Raw genomic sequence first — 17,847 nt, 5'->3', positions numbered from 1 at the left:
CAGAGATCGACATGGTATGGGTGTTTGGGGCCTTCTCTTATCCAGCATCTCCTTCGCGCCAAAACGAAGAGGACCCAATGGGAGATCTGCTCACCTACAGGCATACCATACGTGGACCAATCATAGACCACGGTGGTCCACATAGGTCCCAGGCATTCACAGCACTCCAGACTCTCTGGCACCAAAGATGTGTATTGGAACCAGATGTTACAGCCCACACCTTGGAGGCACACACAAGGCATGCTGAAACCCGTGAAAGCTTGGTATTTTGCGGGAGAATATATGCCCAAATAAGGACTGACCCCGGTTGGCTCGACCTGGGGAAGGTGAAGGGGCAAGATGGCCAAAGGACAGGACAAAGAACCTTGTGGCATGGCCATTTTGGAGCCAGGCCACCTATTCGTGCCAAACGCGGTAATCACGGTTTACCTGGCAGGAAAGGGTTAAAAATATGCTAAATGATAAACTGCCACCAGCCTTGTCCAAGGCACATCCACACTTCTCCTAAAAAAAAAAAAAATCCTTCAAGAGTATCTAGGGCCTTTGGAAATGACTAATAGACCCAAGTGTACTGTACTGGAAGGTACATTGTACACTTGTTACATGTTGCAGAAAAGTTGCAACATTGGAAAGGACCAAGGGAAACAAAGTCTGCAGTACTGACTCTTAAGGGCATGTCGGTTTCCCCATAAGAATTGAGCGAAAATCCCAGAGACTGTGCTCCTCTGGTAAAGTCACACTATAGTGTTAAACATCAGCAAAAAGTTGGGGGGGGGGGTACACAACTGGAGGGAAAATAACACATGATATGGAAATCTTTCCTAACACCCAGAACATAGCAGTGATACCCAGAGCAAGGGGCGGGGGCGAATAAGCCCACATAGCATGGTTTGCAGGCCACCACCCCAACAATTGGCTTTGAACATATCCAAAATCTGTGGAAACACTCGCAATGCAAGCTGCTATGTAATATCCCAGCTTGAAAACCATACAGTCCACGTGTGCTACATGACAGGATGCACCATGTCTTTGCTGTGTCTTTGTGGCATACTTCTGTGCTGCGCAGGGAAGAGAAGATTCTGTATGTCACACATGCCCAAGTTCTCACGACAGCTCCCAAGTTATGTGTTCTCTCACATGAGGGCAGCACACACTTCGTGTTTGAGTCTCTAGAAGGGCCAATTCAGCGTTTCATTCTTCCGAGATTGATACATTGAGCACTATTAAGTGGGGTAATAATACCACCTGTCAGTGCATTGCAGTCAGGGGTAATTCTGCACAAAGTGCTGTGTAACAACTTGCATTGTTGATCTAACAACTATGCAATGTGATTCGGCTGACAGCCCAACATGCACTTTGCATGGTGATAGTCTTTGCGTGTGATCAATATCTGTGGATTTTTATCTATAACCTGTTTCAAGGGTCGCCATGTTTATCCAAAAAAATATAAAATGTGCTGATTAGTTTCCATATGAAAAATTCTAAGCAGCATTAGCCCTCACGGTTATGAAAAGACAAGTAGACTGCACCAGAAATGTTTCTTCATGTGGGCACCATGTTTTTTTTCAGTAAAAAGAAAAGTGCCATCCAGTTTGTGGGTCAAGTGTATTTCTCTAAGGTCGAGTAGATTAGCTTAGTTACAGCTTTGAGTAACTTAGGAGAAATGTATCATTATATTATATTGATGCAGACAGGAAGCCTATACTCTTTTCTAGCCGTTGAATGGAAAGGCCTGGTGCCTGTAGCGAGCAAACCAATGGCCGGCTGATAGCCGGAATGCATGTTTTGGGCAGATAAAGGGTGGAGGTGACAGTCCACCGCAAATCGCAGAAACTAAGGCCTGTAGGTAGGCTGGACCTCTGTTTTCTCCAAATTGACTAGAAAGCCTAAGCTGATAGTGGAATTAAGATGCTTCAGCAACACTTCCCGAGAAGGGGCCATAATGAGAATGTTATCAAGGTAGATGAGCAACCAAGCCCTTCTGCACCTTAAGTACCCCGCAGCTGGGAAAAACACCAAGGGCCCGACGATAACCGGACTGAATCGAGGACACTTGAAACGTGTCATTGTGCCACTGGAAACCCACAAGGTTCCTCTGCTCCGCTGCAATAGGGATTGTTGGGTATGCATATTTGAGGTCCAAGCAAGCCAACCAGTCGCCGGGCTGCAACATGCCTCTCCAATGCAGTCATCTCCATCTTGAAATGATGGTTCAGAACACATTTATTGGGTGCCCTTAGGTTGAAGAACGGACGAAAAGAGTGATCCTTCTGAACCAGGAAGATATTGCTTAAGGAAACGGGGAACTCTCAAGTACACATTATTATTGTCCCCTTTTGCAACAGTTGCAAGATCTCCTGATGGTGCATTTGTTGGGCTAGATTGAACCTGAGAGTAGAAGGGGGTGGGGGGGGGGGGGGGTGTTCTGGGAAGGCTCCACTAGAAACTGATAGTCCTTGATTGTGCATAGCACCCAGGTCTCTCACGACCCATGTTATATTATGTTGATTTATACCACGCACTGCTACCGCCCAGGGGCAGACCCCAGGCGCTCACATGGTTCTGCAAGAAAGAGGACTGGGTTGGTTAGTGAGGGTAGAGGGATAGGATACGTTCAGATCCAAGGAGAAACTGGCGTCTGTGTGTGTTGGGTTCCAGGTGGCTTGATTTCTGGGCACTGGCTTGTTGTATCCGTAAGGGTGAGGCCCAATTCCTGGGATGTTTGTTGTGTATGAATGTATGTTATGTTGGGTGTGTGTTTGTTTTATGTGTGAATTGGCTGGTATTTAGGTTGGGGTTGAGTGCACTGGCTTGTGTATCCATAAGAGTGAGGCCCAATGCCTGGGTTGTTTGTTGTGTGCGAGCATTAGGTTGGGTGTGTGTTTTATGTGTTACATTTTGTGTGCACTGGCTTGTTTTATCCGTAGGAGGATGGTCCAATGCCCAGGACTGTTGTTGTATGTGAGTGCTAGGTATGTTGGGTGCGTGTTTGTGTGTAATTTGGCTAGGCCATGGCCGTCTATAGTACAAGGGAGGTGTGTATGCTGGGAGCAGGAGCGGGGTGGTTAGTACATTGGGTAGTCTCGAAGTTCTTCTAGGTGACTAATCGTCACGATTATATATAAATGAGACGCATGACCAATTTTCACAACTCTATCCAAATGTGACGCATGGCTATCCCCACGACTATCCAAATGTGACGCAAGACGAGTCTTCACAAATCCATCTAAATGTGATGCATGGCTAATCTTCACAAATCTATCTAAATGCGAGGCATGGCTAATCTTTACAATTCTATCTAAATGTGATGCAATGGTACTCTTCTCGAATGCCTATTGTTACACATATCCTACCCTTAAAATACATCTAAAGCCTGCATGACGTCTGCCCCCAAGTACCTAAGTAGGTGCAGCACATTTCCTTCCATAATTCAGTGCAATGGCTAACTATGAAGCGTATCACAAATGCTAACTGTGCAGGGTAGCACAATTCACCACAGAAGTTAGCATTATTTACATAGTGGTAGTAGTATAAGAGTGGTATGCTTCTGGAGCTCAGCAAATGCTATACTCCGTGCCCACACCACACTAACCTTGTCTGTCGCTGCTGGTTGACTGCAGGTGGCGTCCCAGGCGAACATGTGCAAACACAGACTGGAGCTGCTTCCTTGAGAGCTGCCCTAATAGGTTAACTTAAATGGTGTTCAAGGCCCAATCAGGCGTCGTGGGCGGGCAGGGAGGTAGGCAAGGGAAGGAAAGCAGGAAGAGGGTCAGGGAGGCATTGGGAGTGGGGAAATGCACTGAAAATCGACCAAAATTAAAAGCACACCCAAAAAAAAGAAAATGATAAACTTTCAGAAGCTGGGTCGCAGATGGAGGCACTAGTTGGGATGCTGGCCTGATCTTGGCAAAGCGGCAGATAATGCAGCGAGGGCTGCAAACACAGCGATTAAACCTTCAAGGGGTTTGCAGCAGGGCTTAAGGGCCCAATCAAGTGTCCTGGGTGGGGAGGGAGGGAGGCAGGCAGGCAGGCAAGGGGAGGAAAGCAGGAAGAGGGTCAGGGAGGCCGGGGGAGTGGGTAAACCTGCAGAAAATCGGCTAAACTGAAAATTAAAAGCACACCACAAAATGCTAAACTTTCAGAAGCTGGGTGGCAGCTGCAGGCACTAGGTGGGATGCTCACCTGATCTTGGAAAGGCACAAGATAGTCCTGCAAGGGCTGCAAACACAGCGATTAAACTCTCGATTGGGCCCTTAAGCCCTGCTGAAAACCCCTCAAGTGTCCTGAGTTGGGAGGGAGGCAGGCAGGCAAGGGGAGGAAAGCAGGAAGAGGGTCAGGAAGGTCGGGGGAGTGGGTAAACCTGCTGAAAATCGGCTAAACTGAAAATTAAAAGCACACCACAAAACGCTAAACTTTCAGAAGCTGGGTGGCAGCTGCAGGCACTAGGTGGGATGCTCACCTGATCTTGGAAAGGCACAAGATAGTCCTGCAAGGGCTGCAAACACGGCGATTAAACTCTCGAGGGGTTTGCCGCAGAGCTTAAGGCCCAATGAGGGGTCCTGGGTGGGGACGGAGGCAGGCAGGGGGTGGAAAGGAAGAAGAGGGTCAGGGAGGCAGGGGGAGTGGGGATGCATGCCGAAAATCAGCTAAAATTAAAAGCACACCAAAAAAAGAAAATGCTAAACTTTCAGAAACTGGGTCGTAGCTCCAGGCAGTAGGTGGGATGCACGCCTGATCTGGGAAAAACAGCAGATAATGAAGCGAGGCCTGCAAGCACATCAATTAAACCCTTAATGGTTTTACAGCAGGGCTGTAAGGCCAATCGGGGGTTCTGGGTGGGGAGGGAGGGAGGGAGGGAGGGAGGCAAGGGGACGAAAGCAGGAAGAGTGTCAGGGAGGCAGGGGGAGTGGGGATACACGCCAGAATGATGGAGGCATTGGTATCTCCTATCAAACAATGCTCTCTGGGCCCAACCCAGACCAATCTCCAGATCCATGGGCTCCTCCGTAACCTCGGCTTTCTCTGAAAGATACAAGATTCTCACCAGAGCACCAACAGTATTTAGTAGATGATGTGGTGACTTGTAATGAGGAGACTGACCAAGTGAAGGCATATTTGATGCTACATACATTTATTTAACAGAAAATGCAATCCTATTTATCCCTAAAACTAAAGGTGGTCTCCCTAGCTCAACAAAAGTAAAACTCTGGACGTTCAGGAAGTATGTTGTGTCAAAAGAAAAGGTGCCATCTGTGATGACTCCTGTGGAGTCCTCTCTGATTCTGTGGTGATCTCACACGTGACCAGGGGACTGCAGCCGCTACCTGATCCTGACCCTGGGGGTGGTACTATGAAGGAGGATAATGTGGGAGGGGACAACTGCTGGGAGAAGGGGATGACTCCATTAGGAGGGATGTGGTATCCCCCCCTTTAATGATGAAAACCCTATGACACCTACAATTGTGATGGCATACTGCCATTGTAGTCAAAAGAAATGTCATGCCTCATACTCGTAGCACACACTTAACATCTCATGTTTTCTTAAATAAGTTCTGAACAACATTCTTTTGGAAATCCTAGAAACTCTTATAGAGTTCAACTCCCATGAAGCCTCAAGTACTGATGTGAGGAAGAGGAAGCAGGAGATTGATTGAAAGAAACACTAAGATGAATATGCAGGATAGTTGTTTTTGTGTATCTAAAGTGCACTGGACATTTAAGGATGGTATCCACGCTCGAGACACAGAGTAGAGACGGAGAGAAGGGCCGAGTTGGAGAAGATGCAGGACTGTGTTGGCGGAGGTCGCAGGCATCCCCAGACAGCAGCTTGCCACTGTAGAAGTAGCTTTCCGGCTTGGTGCAAGGCCAGAAGAAACACTGGAGGCACCATGGAAGACCATCGGAGCTCAGATCAGCAGCAGGACTACCAGAGACGCATTCATGCTGAGGAGCAGCAGCCTCTGGTCCTGTTCACAGAAAGAAGCTGGTAGGGAAGCACAGAGAGGTTGGGAATGCAGAAGGAAGGTCTGCACTGCAACAGAGGCTGTCCCAGAGAGGAGGTTCAGTTGCAGCAATGTACCACGGGTTGGGAATGCTGCAAGACACCAGTGAGTCTGCCCAGAGGCATTGGATACCCTGGGTTATGCCGACGGGCATGTAAGCCGACAAATGCAATGCAGATTTTTGAATACCGACTAAATAAAAGCGCAAAGGCAAACCTTGAACATGTCCCCATATATGAGATGTCAATGTGGGAAAAGTTGGGACAAGCATTACCCTGAGCAAATTAACATTTACAGAAAAAGTACGAAGGCAAAATGTGGACAAGTCGTCATGTATGAGATGTTTATGTGGGGAAAATAGGGACAAGGAGTATCTCAAGCAAACAAAGTAGAAGCATAGTGAAACATTGCAACTGTGCTATACGAAAGGACAGTGAACAGAAATGAAGTCCTGGTGGAAAGAGCACATAAGGCAGAGAATTATTTCATGGGTTTTACAAGACCCCACGGAGGGAATACCTGGCAGGGGAGTATACCAATCCCTCCTACCAAAGTATATGAAAGTTGTAACAAGAATGTGGGAAAGGCAGGAGAGCACACCAGGGATCTGAAGAGCCCATAAGGGGATTCCTGACAGGAAAGAAAACCGGGAAAGCTGGAACATATTTGCATAAGAACGTTTTTTTTTAACTAAGCATGAAAGAACTGTTGCTTGGAAAATACACTTTTGTATTCTTAAGGAACTGTTATTTGGAAGAGACGCTTGTGCCATCTTCACAAAGTTGTTGTTTGAAGGAAACCCTTTTGTCATCTTTAAGAGATTGTTGTTTAAATAAGACACTTTGGCCATCATATCTAAAATCCAGAGAAAGGGAGCCACCTTATGGATCCAAAGTTGTTCCTTGGGAAAATATTGTTTTTGTTAAAATCATTAAATTGCTTTAGTTGTGAACTTTCTTTTCCAAATATAATTCAGAAACATTGCTTTACACTCTTAGTTGTTTGTTTTTTTAGTGTGAGGGTCAGAGTAGTATGTTTTTGGACACAAGGATAGTTTATAGGTTTGACGACCTTACTCAGACTGATCTTTAGTTTTTGGTTTCTTAGGTAGGGAAACTCTCTTTAGAATATGGACAGAGAGGCCTTTATCCATCCTCTTTTATTTTGATAGAATTGCCTGAGAATTAAAATATTGCAACTTTGTTTCTGCCTCTCATTTCCGACCCCTCCACGTCCTAGTCAAAACTCCTATTCTCTTCCTGTCACTGAAGCACAAATCACTAAGCTAACGGAAGAGTTCTTATTCCCAACCCAGGAGAATGACTCCCTTCTTTTGGGTAAGTCTCCAAGTTTAGGTTTCACACGGTTCCAGAAATATAACAAGACTAGGAGAATTGGCTCCCTTCTCCTAGTTTACACCAGGTTTTCAACAGGCTTTCCTTGAGTTACTTTAATTTTAGATTCTTCATCAATTCTTCAAGTTCTCTCCACAAATGTAGTATTCTCTCCAGTTGAACACTGTTCTTCAACTTTCCCCACTGGGACGAGGGAGAGATTCCCCCCCCCCCCCCTCCAAACCTTTGGTATCACTCTCTGTGATCTCATGTTCCTGTACCTCCACGGGTTTGGGAAAGAGCGCACTCCAATATGCCCTGGGACATGGTAGGTCTTTTTCCCATTATTATGGAGGTGAATTTTTATATCCCCCTGATAGTCCGGGTCGATTACCCCCGCTACTACGTCCAAACCAGGTTGCCAGGCTAAGCCAGATTTTGACACTAGTCTGACATAAATGCCTTTCGGAGGAGCTAACACCAACCCTGTTGGTACCAGTTGGTGTTCTCCCGCATCAACAACATATCCTGACTGCTGCATATATCAAATCCAATAGATTTGGGTGATGCTGCTGTGGGATCTGAAGTTCTGGTGGTCAGCTTAGTGAATTTGAGAGTCCCACAATTTATATCAGTTGGGAAGGACCCCACTCCAGACATCATTTTTGGGGACCTGGACTAAGGATACTGACCAATTGAAGGCATGTTTGTTGCTACAAACTTAAATTTAACAGAAAATGCAATCCTATTATCTTCAGTTGAACACTGTTCTTCAACTTGCCCCCACTGGGACGAGGTAGAGACTCTCCAAGCTCCACTTGACTCTTCAACGTTTTACCAATATTCCTCAAACTGCTCTGACCGGGATGAGGAAGAGGCTCCCCAAATCCTTCTTGACTCTTCAATACTAAGAGTCAAACGCGTCGGTGCTAATGCGCCACCGACGTCGTTTTCAGGCCCGGCTAGGAATGGGTAATGTAGTTCTCATGAACTAAAATGAAGATAATGAAGGTATACTGCTTCTACAAGCTTATTAGCTCAATCACAGGGTGTGCAAGCAACGCAAAAATGCACAATGCCCCAAGATGGTAGGGCAATACTCTGTGATTTTAGGAGAGCAAAATTCAAATCTAGGTGGTCTACCAAAGTAAATGAGTAAGATCCAATAAATCTAGCAATTTCATCAAGAATTCAGATGGTGGAAATAATGTCTAATACAAATACAAAGTGAATAGCGAACTCCGAGTATATTCAATTTAGCATAATCAATCAAAATTCAGGCAGCAACCTCACGCACACAATCGGTATACAAAAGTGATGGAGGAAAGGTTGTTTAAATGGCTCAGCACTAACCAGCCTGTCGAACGCGCTGGCACTAACATGCTGCCAACTTCGTTTTCAGGCCTGGCTAGGACTGGGTAATATAGTTCACACAAACTAGAATGCAGATGAGCTGCTTCTACGAGCATATTAGCTCCATCACAGGGTGTGCAAGCAACATGGAAATGTATAATGCCCCAAGATGGTAGGGCAAAACTCAGTGATTTTACGCAGTAGAGCGAAATTCAAATCTAGGTGGTCTTCCGAAGTAAATGAGTATGATCTAGTAATTTCAACAAGAATTCAGATGGTGGAAATAATAATTTCTATTCAAATACAAAGAGAATAGCGACCTCAAAGTATATTCGATTTAGCTCAAACAATCAAAATTCAGGCTGCAACCTCTCGCATACAATCAGTATACCGTCTCATGGTATTTCTGTTTCAGAAAGGCTAACTTCTTTTCCATGCCCTGGATCATCAAATTCTTCAAATGCGATCTGTGCATGCGCAGCTTTGCTGCCCGTTGCGGGTTTTGCCCCCTGGGCAGAGTTTCCCTACCTTAGCCCGCAAATCTGCCTCTTCCCTTTGACTCTCCCACTTCCTCTGCACGCCCAAACCGATAAGCACCCCGCTGATTGTGGCCTGGAACCCTTCCCAGACGAACCGAGGGCTGGTATCTTCCCCCTCAGTTAAACTCAAAGTATTCCTTAATATGGGTCCAAAGCGCCTCTGCTATCACCTTGTCCTTTAGCAGCAGGTCATTGCAAATCCACCTCCCTGGGGGCTTGTGTGCCCACCCCTCTCCAAATACTACCCGGGCTAAATCGTGATCCGACCGTGGGACTGGCGGGACGGTAACAGTCGACAAATGCCTTCAAACCGGCATCAACCAAAACGATATCCATTCTGGAGTAAGAGTCATGAACTTCTGAATAGTAGATATAAGGGGGCTTCTCATCTGCTCTCCATGCAAGGACTTCCGTAACCCCTAGCTCAGCATTGATGCCGTGGAACTTCCTGGATTGTGCACGCTCAGCACGCAACGGCTTCTACTCCCGGGCTGTATCCTATCCCTCTGTGGACCAAGGAGCTTGCTGAAGTCGTCCCCAATTATCAGATGGCCCCCACAAACAAGTTCAGTTCCTCTTTGAGCGTATTCCAACAAGGCTGCTGTGTTGTGCAACGCAGGTGCGCAGGAGATGCTGCCTGTCGATACATAATACGCTGTGCCTACGTCCACGCATCCTAACCTTTAAGAACTGAGGATCAGACCCTCTGCGGTAAAGGCCTTGCAGGACAAGGTTGCAGTGTTGTGCGACGCAGGTGCGCAGGAGACTCTGCCCGTCAATATGTGATACATTGCGCTTGCCTCCACGCATCCTGACCTTTTAGAACCGAGGATCTGACCCTCTGGCAATGCCCTCGCAGGACAGGGCTGCAGTGTTGTGTGACGCAGGTGTTTGGCGGCAAAGCGGAAGTGGCGCAGAGTGTGATCGCACAACACAGCTGTCGACCATCACTGCTGCTCTCTACTAAACTACCCAGCCTTTGCGCATACTTCCACCTAACCCTCTGACATAACGTACTCTGTCTCTTCGCAACCCTAGGCTCACCCCTTCCACCGGTTAGCCATACTCAGTGTTTTGTCTTTCTCTAGGTCCCCTCATTTGCAGTTTCTATTATACTGTGATCTGTGCCTTAGGCTCTCTACCTCTCACTAGGTCCCACCCCTGTAACTGATTACTTTTGTACTGTGATCTGTATCCTTTGGGCTCCATCCCACTCTCAAGCCCCCCCAACTGTGGTTATTGTTGTACTGTGATCTGGGTTCTTTAGGCTCTCTCCCACTCTAGCCCCTTCCCCCCTAACTGTGGTTACTGTTGTACTGTAATCAGTGGCTTTTAGGCTCTCTCCCACTCTCTAGGACCCCACTCAGCTGGGGGTACCGTTTCTACTGTTGAGTCTGCCCCTTGTGTGTGCTCCCTACTGCGTGACACTCCAACCCCCCCCCCCCCCCGTGCATCCTGCGTTGCGTGGCACAGGCTCTGCATCTCTCCTCTCTCTTCCGCTCCCTCCTCCTCCTACTTCCTCTGCGCACCCTCTTTGGTGCTTTCAGTCTCCCCTATCTTCTCTAACTGCTATGCTATCTCCTATCCTATCCCTTTCACAAAGTCGTGAAGGAAGAGGTTCAAGAAGGACATCCTGGTCTCCAGCCCAGGCCTCTCCTTTGTTGATACCTAAATCAGTGCTTCCTCCACACAGACTCTTACCAACATCCTCTTTGTTGTTCCCTCTCCAGACCTATGGACCCCTCATATGGTCTCTGTTCTCTCTTCTTTCAACTCCTCTACCATTAATGGTGGCACTCAGTTGGAGGTCCTCTTGGCCTCCTTCCACTTCTCCAAGACCATCATTAATGTCTAGCTGAATGGCACCATCTTGGTCCATGGCCCTCATCCCAATCTTCTCCTTTTCGATAGGCTTATCCTGCGTCTTATCAACTTCCTTCCTTCTCCTGCTACTTCTACCACACCTCACTGGCTCCTCCGCCACCTTCTTACGCCACCACTCTGGCACCCTCCTCATCCTCTCCGGCTACCTTGCCATCTCCTTCTACCTCATCTGCCCACTCTCGGCCCGCTCTACCACCTCTGCAGGGTGTACGTCAAGCCTGTACCCCTCCACAGAAGTCTTTCAAATGTGGCAACCTGCTCCACGTCGCTAATTCAAAGCTCGCTCTGCTGTCAAGCACTCCTCTGACATCTGCCACCTCCTTGAAGAACTTGACCTGGATGTCCTTACTCGGAGCAATGCTGCCCTGACTGCACTTCCTCCTTCCCTCCCCTGGCACTTTCCCCTCCAACTTACCCCCTGCCCCTCACCCCCTCACCTTTGCAAGCCTCCCCGTGGGCCACTGTAGGTGGAAGCAGCCCGAGCCTCTGCGCACTGCAAAAGGGAGCCCAATTCCCAAGTGCAGGCCGCTGCAATTGAAGATCTGTCCGTGCTGATATTGACGCAGGGCAAGGAGTTCAAAGATCGCTCCCGGCACCGTCCACACATCGGCTCCTGCCCACCTTGCCCTGCGCTCCCTCCCATGTGGGGTGGTGTGGCGGAGCTCTGCACTCTGCCTGCTCGCTGCAACCTCAAGCACCGGCCGCTGCAAAATGGTCTTGGTGCCCCAGTTCGGCCGGCAAGGGTCCCCCACTGCTGTCAAACACTCCTGACATCTGCCCCCTCCTTGAAGAACTTGACCTGGATGTCCTCGCTCTCACCGAGACATGGTTCAGAGACATGGTTCACAGTCAGCTCTGTCACGAGTTTTGACACTCTCCTCACTGATGGCTACAAGATCCTCTCTGAACCCAGAACCAACCGTCCCAGAGGTGGGTTACATATGATTATGACAAATTAAATTACAGAGAATGCTTTAATATCGAAAATGTTAGAATGAAAAATCACGAATTTTGCATTTGTTTTTAATTTTGGGGAGTTCTCCCAAACCTCTTTTTCCCTATGCTTTTAAACCCACCCTACCGCCATATACATTTTAAACAATAATGGGATATTTCTTCGTTATTGTTTCTTAAAGTTATTCTCTGTTTTTTATTCATTAAAATCACTGCATGCCCCGGAGGTGGAGTAGCCCTGATCTTTCCAGAGTGGGTCCCTGCTTCTGTCATTCCTACGCAGGCCTATTCCTCCTTCTAATGTCTGGTCTGCAGGCTCTCTATCACTCCTGGCCTCTCTCTTACTGTGGCCACTATTTACAGGCCGCCTGGCCAGAGCGCCCTCTTCCTCTCAGAGTGGGCTGACCTCTCCTCTTCTCTCCTTGCCTATACCTCTCAACTTCTCCTCCTCTGAGACTTCAACATCCTCCTGGATGTTTCTAATCCCTCCTCTGGGCTCTTCCTTCAAGGCCAGGAGCCCTTGCACTGCTTCCGGGCCTACCACGCACTTTGGGGGGGGGGGGGGGAATGTATCTGGAACCCTACAGTCCCCTTCCTCCTTGCACTTACTGAGAGCCGCCCAGCCCTGGCTGCACTTACTCAGAGTAATACTGCCCTAATTGCACTTCCCCTTTCCCTCCCGTGGGCACTTCCCCTCCTCCTCACCCCCTGCACCTCACCTTTGCAAGACTCCCCATGGGCCACTGTAGGGGGAAGCAGCCCGGGCCTTGGTGCCCTGCAAAAGCAGTCCAATTCCCAAGTGCAGAGCACTGGACATAGGCCGAGAAGCTCCAAGAACGCTCCCATCGCCGTCCACACTTCGGCTCCTGTCCACCTTGTTCTGAGCTCACTCCCATGTGGGGCGGGGCTCTGCACACCTCCCGCCGCAACCTCAAGTACTGACCGCTGCAGCACTGTTCTGGTGCCCCAGTCGGGCCGGCTAGGGACACCCACTAGAATGAAGGGCGGCATGACTCCTGAGGGAGAGACAGTCCGGCTGCAGTGATGTGCCCCAGCCGGGCCGCCGCAACCGGTACGTGTGCTGCACTTTTCGTGGCCCATAGAGCCTCTCCACAACACCAGTCGCACTTGGCCAAATCACTGGCGCTCGGCGCACCTGGGCTTCACCTCACAGAGACCCTTAGTCCGACCTCTCTGGGTGGGGCAGAAAACGGGGATCTCTGGCTATTTTTCGCCCTGTGGGGACGGAGTTGTGAGTTCGGGCGACTGCCATGAACACGCCCCCTAGTGGACTCCCCGACAGTATTTTTGATCCCCTTGCTAAAGATCTAACTACCATAGGAACATCTCAGACTTCTTGAATTCTCTGAGATAAGAGACAAATCTAACTTCAGGATCTATTCTGCTTAGCCTTGATGTACAAAGCTTGTACACATTATTGCACATGCGGAGGGCTTGGAAGCCCTAGAATCTATTCTACTTCAGCAGGACATATTTTAGTCCAACAAGGTGTTTACTCTGCAACTGATCAAACTGATTCTGTGTAATCGTTTTTTCAGATTAAATAATACATTCTACCTACAAATCTCAGAACAGCCATTGGCTATGCAATGGCTCCAGTGTATGCAAATTTATTTATTTCACTTACATTCTGTCTCATCCCATTTGGACACACAAATTAACATATTGGGAAAGATTCCTAGACATATTTGATATATGGCATGGTACACAATTGGAACTTCTTGAATTTGTTGACTTCATAAACTCGTGTAAACCTAGGATCAAATTTACTGTGGAATTTAATAATACATTTTGGATGTAGAAATTGCCTTGAGACAACAGGAATTAATAACTACCAATTCTCGTCCCTGGAGGATAGCTCAGCGGAAACCTGCGCGCCTTGGAAGCAAGACGACACGAAGCAACACAGGTCCGATTCCCCGGGTCCACGCTTAGAAACCTCTGGGTGTTTAAGCGCGTTATAAATAAGCAACTAAGACAAAACAATTGCGCAACTAAGAAAACAAACAGTTCTTGTAACAGCGCCTTGATGCCCGCGGGCTGTGTGAGCGCTTTAAAAATGTAAAATAAATAAATATTCCAAAAGCCAACAGATGTCAACAATGTTCATTACCTGAGCTTTCACTCACTGCACTTGAAGAATAATCTACAACTAATCCAAATTTTGAGGCTAAAGAGAATCATTTCCAACTCCGATGTTTACCACAGTGAGTGCTTGCAGTTAACCAATTGATTCACAACCCTAGCCAAACATTAACAGTTTCAACTAAAACTGAATCTCGTACAAGACATGAATCGTTGACTCCTAAATCTAAGAAGGAAGATATCAAATGAAATACTCTTCAGAGTTTCCAAATTTCACGACTACCTAAAAAGAATTGGAGACTGGTCCAGTTCGACCCTCAACTGTCCCGTTTATTTCCCAAACCACACATGCATGCATATAAACAGCAGAGAAACCTGAGAGACAGTGTAGTAAAAGCAGAAGGAAACCTCTGGTGAAGCAGCAATACTTGCAAAAACCCACATACAGCACCTTCCCCTGCCTTAGTTGCAGCCAGTCCAATAATATTTCCAAAGGAGACCATATTAGACACCTGATAAAAGAACGTAAGATTGAGTTCAAACACTATTCCACCTGTAACTCCAAGAATCTTATATATGGTTTGAAATGTCCCTGTTGCAAATTTTACATTGGCCAAACCACCAGAAAAATCAAGGAACCGAATTCTGAACATAAATCAAATATTAGCACATATAATCAAAAATCACCGCAGCATTTTCACACAAACACTCAATTTCTCAACTACGTTTTGTAGTTTCAGAACTAATTAGATCTCCCAGCAGAGGTGGCAACCTCGCCCACATTATTTCATGAAGAGAGCTATACTCGATCAATTCCTTAGATGCCCTAGATCTATCTGGAATGAACGAAGAGTTTAACCTTATGCCCTTTCCTTAAAAGTAAAGTGATTGAAAATATACATGGAGTTAGACAGCTTCACACCATATTAATGTTGATTTGTCATGGTGTACTCACATGTTCCAACAATTTATGTTCTCTATCCAGTATGACATGATGGATCCACATAACAGTGAACTGCATTTTAGTGACTTTGCCAGTGAATACAGTAGAATGTATTATGTATCAATGTTTTTAAATTCTACTTGTCTGCATTAAAATATGGGATGAATCATGTTGGGAATATATGATCTAGAGGGCTATGTTAGGGCCAACTTAGAATGGATATGCCCACGACCATTAACTGTATTACTGTGCAATTAGTAATTTATCAATTATGATACCTTTGTGTTTAATTTTACAGTAATAATAGAATTGTGACATCGTGACTAGGTTGTATGAATTCTTTTGTGAACATTATTTGACATTAATATGTCTTTGTTAAAATGCTTTAATCATTTGATTGGGGTCTCTAGACCAGATAGTCAGTAAGCCTGAACACACTTTATACTGCACATTGTAAATATGTATTATCTCCTTTATTTTAGCTATGTGGTCGTTTAGACCTTCATCACGTTACAATTGTATTCTATCTTTAAGCTTCTGCTGACCCCTTGTGGTCTTTGCAGGTATTATTTCATCCTTCAGTGGAGGATATTGCTTTAAAAACTGGTTATTACCGTTCAATGGAGATCTTCCTACAATGCTTTGAGATACATATTCGCAGATTCCTTTGTCCCGAGATTGTTGCTATTGAGCTTATACGAGATTGCTACATTGACAGTTATCGTCTGTCTGATATCATTCCTATGTAAATGAATGTTTTTCTGCATATAATTTTGGTTTTATTACAATTTAGTGGTGCAATTTATCCCCGGACCGAGTTTTGATATCATGCTTTTACGTTGGCTACGTTCACTTAACAGCGCTTTTGTTTACTGTTTTTGGTACTCTGAACCCTTCAGTATTTCTTTATTGTGACATTTACTATGCTTCTTTCTTCTTGCTGACAGATGTTATCCATCAGCGCTCATTATTGAATACAGAGGCTTGAGCCTCGTTACTCCATCCTCTTGGGTTGAGTGTGTAGGTGTGGGTTGGATTTCATATGGTCCGTGTGGACTTGTCACAAAGAGTGGTTTCACAGGGTCTTTGCCGTGATGGGCCGCAGATAGCGGTCCAAAGGCTTTGCAGTGGTGGCAGTGAGTCTCCTGATCAGAGGATTTGCATTTTGATCCAGTCCTTGGCAAAAGTTCTTGCTCGGCTTTGCTAGATTTTTGTCCAACATCTCGATGTCCAGTTCTCTGTGAAGGTCAGCTGTACTTGTGAAGAGTGGAGATCCAGCTGCTATCTGCAAAGCCTCATCTTGGACTTTCAGAAGACTCAACTGGTGTCGCTCCTAGCAGGCATACGTCAGGGTAGATCTGATGATTGCCTTGTAGACGTTGATCTTCGTCCGGAGGGGCATTGAATTGGTCTTCAAGAGTGGATACAGCCCCGCCAGGTTTCCTGATGCCTTATGCTCAGTCTTCTCGATATAGATTTGCCCGTTGAGTTTGCTGTTCAGGGTAAACCCAGGTATCAGCTGCTGCTCTCCCACTGGATGGTCGCCCCGTTGAGGCTGATATGCGCGTGCGCATGCTCCGTGATCTTCTTTCTGGTGAACAGTGTTGCAGTTGTCTTGCTGGTGTTGAGTTCTGTCCGCCAATCGTTGTACCACGGTATCCAGTGATAGAGAATACAATTACAGAAAATGCTATAACAGAGAAACAAAAAAAGAAAAGAAACTTAAAAAATGTTTTAAAATAGATATGGGGGTGAGTTAAGGGTGTAAAACGGGTTGGAATGGGGTTAGGCCTGTACCACATTGAGCTGGCATCCAATGAAGCTTGCAGGTTCTTCAACACTTCCTTTTCGCTGAACGACTGGGAGATGACTGCAGCATCGTCCACATACAGTGCCAGGTCAATCTGGAGTGGAGATCCGTCAGGATGACGTTGCTGAAGATGTTTAACAGAAAGGGTCCAAGAATCAATCTCTATGGCACGCCTTTTCGGCTACGTTACACACTGAGAGCTTTTACTAGCCATTACCTATGATGTCACATGTTTTGTACGTGCATAAATGGCGGCTATTTTCTAATTCCACGTTTACAGTTCACCGATGATACAGTCACAGTTGTGAACAAATTATGTACTTTGGTATAACACTTATTGGGATCATTATACTGATCTTGAATTTTGTTGTCTTGGTTCTTCATCTCTAGATACATTGATAGAGTTTGTGAAATTGGATAGCTCTATAGGTGAGAACTTGCTTTTAGTGAATGGGCAACTAACGCTTTGTGGAGTTATTGTTGATCATACTAAAAGCACCTGTTGGTGATATATATTTTTTTTGTTCTTTTAGACACGCAGATCTACTGTTTGGTTTGAATCTTTTTAGAGGTGACCTTATGGTAATTTTGAGTATTCTCTAAACAAAATTACTGCAAAAAATTAATGTAGAGGGACACAAATGTCAATAGTTTCAGGTGACTATAATACAATGTCAAGATTGTTCAATATTGTTTAGGTGCCACAGATGCTGATCTTGGGCTACAAGATCGATTTATCAAGAAAGAAAGGGAGGTAGGGTCAACAAAATCAGTGGAAGTTAAGCTCTGTGCACATTTTTGTAGAAGAAATTCAATGCGAAGTAGATTCACATGCAATTAAAAATACAGTTTTTAATGGTGTCCAAATTAAATACAATTAAATATGACTTAAAAAAAATTGAATAGGAACAGTGTTAGGTAA

The sequence above is a fragment of the Ambystoma mexicanum genome, chromosome 14, assembly GCF_040938575.1.
Source record: "Ambystoma mexicanum isolate Mex_15411 chromosome 14, UKY_AmexF1_1, whole genome shotgun sequence".
NCBI lineage: Eukaryota > Metazoa > Chordata > Amphibia > Caudata > Ambystomatidae > Ambystoma > Ambystoma mexicanum.
Note: the sequence above shows the minus strand (reverse complement) of the source record.